Here is an 11,042-nt window from a genome sequence, read left to right as displayed (position 1 = left end):
ATGTCTATGGTTAGGAAACTTAACCATCTTTGATTAACGAGCTAGTCTTGTAGAGGCTTACTAGGGACACGGTGTTTTGTCTATGTATCCACACATGTATCAAGTTTCCGGTTAATACAATTCTAGCATGAATAAGAAACATTTATCATGAATAAGGAAATATAAAATAACAACTTTATTATTGCCTCTAGGGCATATTTCCTTCAGAAGATACCCCGAACAAACCCCTAATAGGATTATTTTCCATAGTAACAAGTGAAAGTAAATTTTAGAACACTATATAAATGTTTCCTTACCAAAGGCGCTTCACTACCCAGCAACGGCGCCAGAAAAGAGTCTTGATGACCCACAAGTATAGGGGATCTATCGTAGTCCTTTCGATAAGTAAGAGTGTCGAACCCAAGGAGGAGCAGAAGGAAATGACAAATGGCTTTCAGCAAGGTTTTCTCTCCAAGCACTAAAATTATCGGTAACAAATAGTTGTGTGATAAGATAATTCGTAACGGGTAACAATTAACAAAAGTAACTAATGTGCAGCAAGGTGGCCCAATCCTTTTTGTAGCAAAGGACAAGCATGTACGAACTCTTATATAAAGCAAAGCGCTCCCGAGGACACATAAGAACTAATGTCAAGCCAGTTTTCGTCATGCTCATATGATTCATGTTCATTACTTTGATAATTTGATATGTGGGTGGACCGGTGCTTAGGTGCTGTCCTTCCTTGGACAAGCCTCCCACTTATGATTAACCCCTCTCACAAGCATCCGCAACTATGAAAGAAGAATTAAGATAAATCTAACCATAGCATGAAACATATAGACCAAATCAGCCCCTTACGAAGCAACGCATAAATTAGGGTTTAAGCTTTTGTCACTATAACAACCCATCATCTACTTATTACTTCCCAATGCCTTTTCCTAGGCCCAATCATGGTGAAGTGTCATGTAATCAACGCGGGGGTCTGTCAGGTGGCCCACAAGGCAGGGGGCGCGCCCAGGGGGTAGGGCGTGCCCCCCACCCTTGTGGATGGCTAGTGCTTTCTTCGCCCAATATTTTTTACTAATTTCAAAATGACTCTCCGTGAAATTTCAGGACTTCTGAAGTTGTGCAGAATTGGTCTCTAATATTTTCTCCTTTTTCAGTCCAGAATTCTAGCTGTCGGCATTCTCCCTCTTCATGTAAACCTTATAAAATAAGAGAGAAAAAGCATAAGTATTGTGCTATAATGTGTAATAACATCTCATAATGCAATAAATATCAATATAAAAGCATGATGCAAAATGGACGTATCAAGCAGGCATGCATGCAAATGTCATTGCCATTGAGTAAACATTATAATCGACATTGAGAATGATGGCATTGATATTATCTTCAGGATATCAGAAAATAAAAATTATAGTAAATTTACACCGATTTTTCTTTTCTAAATAAAATTTATGTCATTGAGAAATTGATCATAGACTCATCATCATTTTTTATGCAGCACAGTGTGGTGCGAAAAACCGAACCACATGACTATCATAATTTTCCTTAAGGTAGTTTTAGCCCACTAGTAATGGTCAAATTGGTTAAAAATGCCATAAACATGGCATTAACATAAATATCACACGCAATAAAAAATTCAAATATTTTTTTTCCAAAACTCTAATGATGATTCATAATTGTGCTCATTATTAATATTATTTTATAAAATTAATTTCATCATTGAAATAATACTTGAAAGGTGATCGTCATAAAAGATGACACAAGAAAATGACATCAACATCAATATGAAACCACGTTTTGCAAATAAAATCTCTTGTTTGTTCTATTCTTGTTTGAAAATTGAATCATAATTTACAACACATTTTAGTGGCAATTATTCAATTTATAGCAGTGCAAAAACATTTTTAAAATAAACATAATAATATGGGAAAAAGGCATTGAATTATTTTGAGCGGTTGAAAAAGAGGCACTGAATACAATGAAAAAGTCCAGAACATAACATGGCCCACGGATGCCAATTACACACATAGCCCGCCAGATTTTTAAAACTAAAAAGAAAAACATTTCTTTGCTCGGTCAGGACAACCTAGGCCGTTGCCCATGGTCAGACTTGGCCCGTTTAGCATTCCCGTTCCAGGCTGTGTCTCCGCTCTATCGCCAGCCGTTGGATCAGATCGAACAGCTCCGTACTTATCCGCTCCCGACGAGAGAGGCGATTCCAGCGGCGATTCCTATCCGGCGACACCATCCATGGCGGCGCGGTGGCTGTGTTCGGCGGAGCAGCGTGCGACGGGCCTGCGCGCTCCTCCGTCGACTGTGGCTGCCGGTGACGCTCGCATGGCGTCCGGTGACGAGGTTGTGGACGCGAGCGGCGGTCACCATGACATGAGGAGACGGCGACGTGCGCGGACGGGTGCATCTTTCCGCGCGTCGTCCGAGGAACGGCGGCGTTGCCGGCCTCATCGTCCTCACGCAACAGCACGACAGTGCAGACCCCGAAGGCCTTCGCCATCCAAGCTAATCCCCCCACCTTTTCTTTGATTTCTGCATTTTGGGCTTCAAATTTTGGGGATTTTCGATCTAGGCTTAGGGTTTCGTATTTGGGGAAAATTGGGGATTTCATAAATTTGCTAATTCCGCTCCTCGTTGCTACCCAAAACGTATAAAGTGCTAATCCATCATAAACATGAAGTATAGTCCCTTAATCATGATCAGATAATCAATCACAGAGAATATTTGTGCCCTAAACATGTAACTAAGACCATTATGCTTGGACAGAAAACCATTTAGATTGCAATCATATCGCGTGGTGAAACCATTATTGTTAGAATATAACCGAAATAAGTTAGCAGTAAAACATGAACGTTGGTTGCTATCTGTAAACCATTAGAATTTAATCATGTTCAGTTAGCACTAGCATATGAAATTAGACCGTGGCGTTAGCAATCAACTTCATCCATGGTCTACCAAACATCATTAGGATCTACTCCTTTTATTACTTGTCTCGAAAATGATGTATCTAGAACTAAAATACTAAAAGATACATCCATTTCTGCGACAAGTAATTCCAAACGGAGGGAGTAGATCTCTGATTGGAACACCTTAAACTATTGTCGTAAGTCAAAGTTTTGAAATTTTGACCAACTTTATAGGGAAAAGTAGTGGACAGAGGGAGTACATAAATAAACCAGTGTTTCTTTAAGCACCGGTGCTTATTTGTATAGGATAGACGCTTACTTAGGGCATCTACAATGGTAGACGCTTGCAAACACGCTAACAGTGAAAAGAATAAATATTGCCGAATTAAAAAAGTGCCTAAGCGCCCTACGTTGCAATGGCAGGCGCTAATTACATGCGTTAAATTGCACTACCCGGGCGCTTCGCGTGGGAAGAAAAACAGGAAAGCGCCCGGCGCTCAGGCTTGCATCGATGCTACACATGACGCTGGGATTCTAGTGATAACTGCCTAATCAACCAGGAATCTGATCCTGGCGCCCGTGCTAAGCACCGGGCGTTGTACATGCCCTTAGGCGTCTAGAAATAAACACTGATGCTTTAGAAAAATCTGGTTTATTTTTCTAAGCACCTCCCTAAGCATCTAGCACAGGGCCTAAGTGTAGCGGAATATGATGTACTAACCGTTATTTGCAGGGACCAGTAGAGTATAGCCCATGTACTAACCGTTATTTGCAGGGACCAGTAGAGTATAGCCCATGCTGGATGCACCTTGGGATCTCCAGCAAGGGGGAGATGGCTGGGGAAGAAAGGCGGCAGCAGGGTAGATGGCAGCAGGAAGCCACCGGCTCTGCCTTGCGGTGTCCGGCGGTGGATGTTGGCCTTTTGATCCCCTTAGCACCCTTTTAGGATCAGCGGTTAGGAGTTTGTTGGGGTTTAACCCATGTATACCTGTGTACATCTGCCCATGGGGCACAACCTCCTACTTTTATATCTTACTAGCAAGATGTCCGTGCGTTGCACGGAACATCAAGATCTTATGGAAGAAAATGATGGACGAGGAAGGCCTTATTATCTGCAAATGTGGAGAGGAGAGCGGGTAAATTTTTATTGTTTTCTTTCTATCCGTTAGATATAGATCGGACGGCCTATATTCCAGGATGGCAGGCGCACCATCATCACCAACTCTGCTTTTTATAGGAGTAGAGATATCCAATAACCGAAAAACAGGACGAGCCTACACAAAATTACCTCCCATCAAACAAAGAGAAATATCCTAGACGGACCTACTCCTACATATCTACACTAATTTTCTTCTGCACCTCCTTTTGGCATTCATGGTAAATAGAGAAATGCTCAGATAGAACATTTGGATTGAATTTTGGGTATATGATTATCAAACAAGAGAAAGGTCCCAGATTATTCAAACTGCAGAATACCAGCAACGAACACAGCGTTTTTCTGGAAGCCAGTGTACTAGGATGCTATTTCTTTTACAGACCAGAAAAAGGGGGGAAATATAGTTACATGGGAATTGAATCTGCATACACAGCAGGCATGCAAAACAGAATCCCTGCAAAAGCTGTCAAAAGCTATACTCACATATCAGCTAGCTGCTCAAAACATCAGGCTAGCAACGAGCCGAAACAAGGGAAATGAATAGTACTAGTATTGTGTTGCCAGGAGAAGCACCAGCAATCTTCAACAAAGAACACACTTCCTTCGGTTACAGCACCACCCTCAATAGATTAATCTTTGTATCGTGCTTTCGCTGCATTAAACACCTCCCTTGCTGCCTACTCCAAACAACTCTGTTCCCAACAGCAGCAGCAGATTTTGCATCTCCTCCTTTAACCGCAGCGCGAAGACCAAATTATGAAGCCAATGGCTTATCAGTTTAACAACTATTACCTCCGTCCAGAAAAGCTTGCGTTCGATTTATCTAGATACAGATACATCCATTTGAGAGACAAGCTTTTTGGGACAGAGGGAGTATGTTGGAAGCATGCTCTGTTTCTAGTATTAATTCCAGACCGACCATAACACAGCTGCTAGTCCAATCAGAACAAGGCACTTAGTGTTGCCAGTAAAAAGAATGAACCAAACTTGCCAACGGACTGAATAATGACAGTTATATTAGTAGCAAGAGAAATAGAGATACAACAATGGTGATATCTATTATAAATCAGCTCTTAACACTTCCATGCCAAAGAGTTAGTAATTTGGCTGTTGGAGTCCATGATTTATCAAGGATTCATGGGAGGAACAAGGTTGATGATCTGAAGTGACAAGACATACGTGTTGGTGTTTAGATCATTCAAACATGGGAAGCGCTGTTGCTGTTCCAATACTGATTCGGTTACTTTCATATAAGATGGTCAGTGAAGATCTACCTTACTGGGCTTCAGCCTTCAAGAAGGGTCTTCTGAGACAGAACCACGAATACGCCGTCCAGTGATTGCTTCTGCCCGCGCCCTCCATCTGCTCTCCGGGATATGGAATTTGTTGGAAAACATTTGACCCCAAGTCTAACACAATAGCCCAATCTTGATGCTTGACTGTATCGTGCTCTACAAAGTAGACACAATTCCTCCGGATCATAGTAAAGTCCTTTGCACAGAGGGCAAACGCGTCACCGCGGCCCAAGAAGAGTGAGTACTCGCCGAGATCCGTAACCTTGTCCTGCAGCTCCAGGCGCTCCGCTGCCCAATCCGGGCGGTAAACTTCGACAGCCTTTATGTTGGGCGCCCGGTACATCACAATAAGCAGCAACTCGCCATTGAATGCGACCACATACCACGTCGGCCTGCCACCACCAGGGAACTGTCGACATCCATGGCACGCTCGCAGAGCACTGTAAAGGTACGTGCTCTCGACAAGCTTGGGAGGGGAGCGATCAAGATCATAGACGTGAAGGCTCCACCCAATCTCGGTGAAGTAGAATTTCCCTTGATGGAATGCCGCGCTATCGATTCTGCCGTTTGGCGGCTCGAGCTGCATAGTCCATGCGGCATCTCCAGGCCGCCAGAAGAAGAGTGTCTGGCCCATGCAAGTATCAGTACTGTAGAGCTTCTGGCTTGCGATCGCCATCCAATCAGGCGAGGTGAGCGGGTCTCCTGAGAGGAAGACTTGGACAACGGCGGGCAAACAGGGCAGAAAGATCTCAGCTTCAGAGAGGGGCTCCCAGAGGACAAACCGCGTTGGGATTGCAGGTTGTCCATGAGAGCAAGCCAGCCAAGGGGCGTGCCGCAGCAATATGGTAGGCCCGCCGGCGTGGGCGTGCCCAAGTAGATCCGCCGGCCGCCAAGGGGCAGCCAAAACGAGTGCTCGCCGACCGGGCCAACCAAGTTCCATGGTTCGCGGCCGGCGACGATCCACGGACGACAGGCGGCCAGCCGGGAAGTGGATGCGCGCCAGTGGGAGCATACCTGATGGATGTGGATCCGGTCCGCGTCGCCTGGCAGGCGGCCGGAGATTTCCGTGAGGAGCTCCGCCGGGATGGAGGTCCAGCCGGCCATCTTTTGAGGGGTAGCGAGGTGATGCGTTGGACGATCGTGTGTGGTTTCTTGGTCTTTTTATTATGGAAAACGTTATGTGCCGGCGGACCGGACGAAGCTTCGGCCGGTCGCGATCTATGGCTAACACGTAGGAATATTCATTGTTTGCGTTGTTGGATTTTCCTCCTCGGCCCACCACATGCCCTTGGCCCATCATGGCTGCTTTTTTTTTCTCATCCTTCAATGCGTCGTCCTCTACTTTTTGTTATCTTTTTCCCATATGAGGAGCTTACCCCAAGTGGCGGCCGCATTGCTGGAACCAGTGACTTTTTCTACATCCATTCACGACGGAGCTACGACCGCGACGACGAAGACGGCCTCTTGCTGCAATCGTTGTTAGTTTTTGTTACAATCGGCGAGAAAAATTGCTACATCCATTCATGACAGAGATGCGACCCGAGACGGCGCGAGGATGATTTTTGCTGGACCCGTAATTGTTTTTTGCTACTACCGGCGAGGTTGTTTTGCTACATCCATTCATGGCGGAGATGTGACCAAGGACAACGGCGACGAGGATTTTTGCTGCATCCATAATTGTTTTTTGCTACTACTAACGAGGTTTTTTTTGCTACATTCATTCATGGCGGTGACGCAACCCGGGACGGCGGCGACGGTGATTTTTGTTGCACCCATAATTGTTTTTTGCTACTACCGGCGATGTTTTTTTGCTACACCCATTCATGGCGGAGATGCGACCAGGGACGGCGTCGACGATGATTTTTGTTGCGCCCGTAATTGTTTTTTGCTACTACTGGAGAGGTTTTTTGCTACATCCATTCATAGCGAAGGTTTGACCCGAGACATTGGCGACGATGATTTTTGCTGCAATCGTTGTTATTTTTTTTTGCTACGACCGGCAAGGTTTTTTGCTACATCTATTAAATGGCGTTGGTTGGCTACTCATTCGTGCAACCCCGTGCAGCGAGCGTCGACGATGAGGGCGGCGGCGGCGCACCGGGGGTGCTTCAATCAAGTTACTTTTTGAAAGTATTTGGTGATTATTGTTTGTAAACAAGCTGGAAATCTACTCCCAAGGAATTGTTATTGTTTCTTGATGGAATGCTACATGAGTGCTTTTTATTTTAGAAATATGGGGAATATGCTGGAAACATACACCAATTTTGCTTTTATGGTTTTTGTTTTTTGGTTTATGCTACAAACATACACCAATTTTGCATTCATGGTTTTTGTTTTTAGGTTTATGCTGCAATGATACATACTTTTTTTGCTTTGATTTGTAGGTTGTGAAGGTTTGCCGACATAGGTGATACACTCTAAAAACAAGTGCATACTCCCTATATAGATAGCAATGAGAAGTGTAGCATCATTAGGGTGGGCTCTATGCACGAAACAACATGCAGCATGCACGGCATGGCGCTGATGCACATGGGATTAAAATAATCAACAAATCGTATGTGCGCTGTTGTGGAATTGTCACGGCAGATGTCCTAGTGAAAGGACTTAGTCGTGGAGCCATCGCAACTAGGAAGCTTAAAGGAGTTAAAACGATACAAAGGACACGGAAGTTTATACTGGTTTGGCCCCTTGTGGTAAAGGTAATGGCTTAATCCAGTTTGAGGTGGGATTGCTTATGTCTCGATTACCAGGGAGCGAAATCGCTTGACCTAGCTCTCGATCTGATGTTACTTGTCCTGAACCACCGTCGGGTCGTCCCTTTATATACAGAGGTCGACGCCCAGCGGCTCACAGAGTCCCGCCCAGCTCATAAACAGTGTCCATCTCGGTCTCTCTCTATTCCTGCCTTACAATGCAAGTTATATACATATGACAGTTTATCTCTACGGGCCTTAAGTCGCCTTTGGGCTTTGGGCCCTTAACTGAGCGGCCATCTTCAAGCATCGTATTGGGCTTCATGAATCGTCATAGGTATAACCCGGCCCCTTTTGGGCGGGTCATATCTAATAGTTGTATCCCCAACATTAGGCCCCAGATTGATTTGAACTCGTTCATGTCAATCTTCAATACTTAGAAAAAAATCTTCTGCTCTTCGTTTGAACGAAAATTTTGTAACCCACCATGACGTCATCCTCTGGATCTATGATAACCCGCCATGACGTCATCTGTCTTTAATTCACACTTTGTCCAACATATCTCAGCGGATCCTTATCTTAATGACCATCCCGAGAATTGAGGCGTCCTAGTAGCTGGATAGCCATATTTTTGGCCTCCTCGTTTTTCGCGCCCATTTATCAGTCTTTCCCTTATAAATAGGCACGACCCAATCTTTCCTCATTCTCTCCCTTTCCAGCGTCTTCTTCCTCTCATAACCCTTCTGCCGCTTGAGCTCCGCCACCGCCGTAGAGCACCTCATCTTCCTCAACCTCGGCCGCTGCATCAACCTGAGTCGATCCAGAGAACGGTGGCGACCCTTCGCAGTAGATCTGCAGCCGTAAGTTTCTGCCTTCCCGTACCTCAGATCCGCATTAGGGTTTGCGAGTTTCTCTGTGTTCTTCGTAGTCATCTTCAATGCTCATACCGCGAGCCTCTTTGATCTGAAAATGGTGTAAAACCAATGCAGTAGTTGTTTTGTTTCCACTTTTGATACCAGTAGATCCCCTTCCCTAGAAGAAAAGATCTTGCGAGAGCTCATGAACTCATCTGTACTGGTTTTTAGGTCTAGATTTATTTTATTTCCTGAACAGCTGTTGATCCAAAATAATAGTTGCGGCATGTGAAACTTGTTTGTATAACACTTAGCCAAAAACTGCACTTTGCTAGATCCATCTAGCCATGGAGGCTTAAACTGCCGACTTAAATTGCAATGCTCAATAGACATCATCCAACTTATCATGGCGGCTTAAATAATTTGCACTGCTCATCGCAGTTTACGTAACTTGACTAATTAGTCATATACCATTAGGCCCCTTTATAAGCCGCCATCTTAAATATGAACTGTAATCTTTTTTCCTACGGCTTAAATGTGAACCGGCATTTTACTCTTTGTTAGGCTTCCTTCGTCACAATGCCACCCAAAACAAGCACTTCATGCAACTGGGTCAAATCCATTGTCACTGATAGTACCCTTGATGACTTTGTGAAAACCGGCTATTTGCCGAAGAAGGAGGTCATGTCATACCGCTCTCCTGATCCAAAAAAAGAAAAACCTCAGCCCAAAGAAGGGGAAGTCGTCGTTTCTACTGATCACATGATCCGAGGCTTTTCGCCACCCGGCTCAAAATTCTTCAGAGATGTTCTGCACTTCTTCGACCTCCACCCTCAAGACATCGGACCCAACTCCGTGTCTAATATCTGCAACTTTCAAGTGTCCTGTGAGGTGTATCTTGGAGAAGATCCCAGCTTGCTACTCTTCAGAGAGTTGTTTTATTTGAACCGCCAGAACGAATGTGTCAATGGAACTAGTTTGGAGCTCGGCGGGGTCTCAATCCAACGACGGAGAGACGCCATTTTCCCTTATGCGAATCCACCAAGTCACCCCAAAGACTGGAACCAGACATGGTTCTACTGCCAAGATACTACTCCGGATGATGAGAACCCTCTGCCCGGCTTTCGCGCCCTGCGCCTCGAGTCTAATCGTCCTCTTCTAGACAAGTTGTCACCCGCTGATCGCCAGAAACTCGCCCCCACCATGGCTAAAGTCAAGGCTCTTTTGGGGAACGGTTTAAACGGTATTGACTTGGTCCGGGTTTGGGTTGCCTGGCGGATCATTCCATTAAGCCGCCGCTCCGGTTTGATGTGCACCTACACGGGCAAGAAGGATGACCCTCTGCGGCACAGCCCGGACGATTTACTTGACGACGTCATTAACGATATGACCAAGTCACTCTTGAATGAGATCCTAGCAGATTGTGGCAAGGGTGGGCTTAAGCCCTTTCTGCAAAACTAACCCGGCTTCAGCGGTAAGCCGCGAGACTGAGTAAATTTTCCTTCAACCTTGATGTTTTGTCTTTACTTAAACCTTTGCTGACTTTCACAGGCTGACGACCAATTTTGGAAGAAAAAGTATGATCATGAGGCTGCAAAAAGAGACAGGAAGGCCAAGAGAGTCGCCAGGAAAGCCGCCGCCAAGAAGAAAGGAAAGAAGGGCAACGCCTCTGACTTGCTTCGACTAGAAGATTCCTCTGAGTCGGAGGTAGCTCTTGACTCTCTTGGCTCCTTTTTTAACCACCTTATTGGCACTGACTATCATCAGGAGGACATGGGAACGAGTCATGGAGCGGATGAAGAGGTAACTATTATTTCCTCCGACTCCGAGCCTTTGCCAAGACAGAAAATCCGAAGAGTAACCCGGAAAGTAAGATTTTCACATCCCTTAGCTTATGAAGATCCTCAATTTCTTTTGAAGCGGCATATTCATGAGAGCCGGAGGCAAACCCGGACCAGCAAGGATGCGGAACTCTCCTTCGGCTTACCTAATACACCAAGGAAGCGCCGGAACAAGGTCACCTCCGACTTAAATCCTTTTTTTCCTTTGGTGGGTCTCACTTGTCAACCACTCAACTCTTCTGATTCGAATTATCAGGAAACTTCACCTTCCTCCGGTGACTCACTCTAGTCCAACATGCC

At 45.2% G+C, this 11,042-nt stretch overlaps 1 pseudogene; it reads right to left on the bottom strand.

Moving 5' to 3' along the window:
* Nucleotides 1–5,334: 5,334 nt before the first annotated feature.
* Nucleotides 5,335–6,475, bottom strand: LOC123112551 (uncharacterized; annotated as a pseudogene).
* Between the last annotated feature and the right edge of the window lie 4,567 nt (nt 6,476–11,042).

This window comes from Triticum aestivum, chromosome 5B, assembly GCF_018294505.1.
Source record: "Triticum aestivum cultivar Chinese Spring chromosome 5B, IWGSC CS RefSeq v2.1, whole genome shotgun sequence".
NCBI classification, from domain to species: Eukaryota; Viridiplantae; Streptophyta; class Magnoliopsida; order Poales; family Poaceae; genus Triticum; species Triticum aestivum.
This window is presented reverse-complemented; position numbering and strand designations above follow the sequence as displayed.